The sequence below is a fragment of the Rattus rattus genome, chromosome 5 (assembly GCF_011064425.1).
Source record: "Rattus rattus isolate New Zealand chromosome 5, Rrattus_CSIRO_v1, whole genome shotgun sequence".
Classification (NCBI taxonomy): Eukaryota; Metazoa; Chordata; class Mammalia; order Rodentia; family Muridae; genus Rattus; species Rattus rattus.
The window spans coordinates 63,908,078-63,909,503 of NC_046158.1; the positions used below are offsets into that span (position 1 = coordinate 63,908,078).

At 32.7% G+C, this 1,426-nt stretch overlaps 1 non-coding gene across 1 annotated transcript; it reads right to left on the reverse strand.

The window, feature by feature from the left end:
• Positions 1-789: 789 nt before the first annotated feature.
• Positions 790-896, reverse strand: LOC116902661. The gene has a single exon (XR_004388223.1). It is a non-coding gene; the product is annotated as a U6 spliceosomal RNA (small nuclear RNA).
• Positions 897-1,426: the final 530 nt, after the last annotated feature.

Consider the following 1,426-nt stretch of genomic DNA (forward strand, 5'->3'; position numbering starts at 1 on the left):
CAAGTTGTCATTGAGTAGAGCATTGTTCAACTTCTATGTATATGTGGGCTTTCTGTCATTATTGTTATTGAAGATCAGTCTTAGTCCATAATGTTCTGATAGGTTGCATATGAGTATTTCCATCTTCCTGTATCTGTTGAGGCCTATGTTGTGACTGATTATATGATTAATTTTGGAGAAGGTTCCATGAGGTGTTGATAAGAAGGTATATCCTTTCTTTTAGGATGGAATGTTCTATAAGTATCTGTTAAATCCATTTGGTTCATAACTTCTGTTAGTTTCTCTATCTCTGTTTAATTTCTGTTGCCATGATCAGTCCATTAATGAGAGTTGGGTGTTGAAATCTCCTACTATTATTGTGTGAGGTGCAATGTGTGCTTTTAGCTTTAGTAAGGTTTCTCTTATGTATGTAAGTGCCCTTGCATTTGGAGCATAGATATTTAGGATTGAGAGTTCATCTTGGTGGATATTTCCTTTGGTGAATATGGAGTGTCCTTCCTCATATTTTTTAATGACTTTTGATTGACAGTCAATTTTATTTGATATTTAAATGGCAACTCCAGCTTGTTTCTTCAGGCCGTTTGTTTGGAAAGTTTTCAGCCATGTACTTGGAGTGAGTGCCTGTCTTTTTCTCTGAGGTGTGTTTCCTGCATGCAGCAAAATGCTGGGTCCTCTTTATGTATTCAGTCTGTTAGTCTATGTCTTTTTATAGGGGAATTGATTCCATTGATGTTGCGAGATATTAAGGAATAGTGATTGTCACTTCCTGTTATTTTCGTTTTTAGAGGTAAAAATAAGGAACACTTCACGAATTTGCATGTCATCCTTGTGCAGGGGCCATGCTAATCTTCTCTGTATCGTTCCAATTTTAGTATATGTGCTGCCAAAGTGAGCACAATATATAATTTTCTATGCAATTTATATATATATCAACATGGGAGAATTATTATGGTTAAGTAATCAGTCCATTTTTTTCAAGTTATTATACTTTACATGTGTAGATCGTGGCTTTGTTAAAACTCTAACCAGATTTTAATTTCAGATTTTTTTTATCATTTATTTTTCTGACAGATGAATCTTAAATCACATTGGAGTTATATTAAACTTTCTATTTTATTGACTCATATCTGGTAATGTTTTATAAAAGTATATGGGAATGTGGAAAAAGGCACAGACTTCTATGTATTCATAGATATTGATTCATAGATAAATATGTTAGGGAATAGAATGCAAATTAAAAAGAAATAGTAACAACAGCAAGAATAACAACAACCAAAAAAAATAAAAAAAAAAAAAAAAAAAAGCCACACAACGGAAAAAAAAGGACAGATAGACGGATATAGAAATAAAGAAAAGACCTAATCCTAGAACCAAGCCAAAATGTGATGTGCACCTATACAATTTCACCTTCATGAAATCCTTAAAC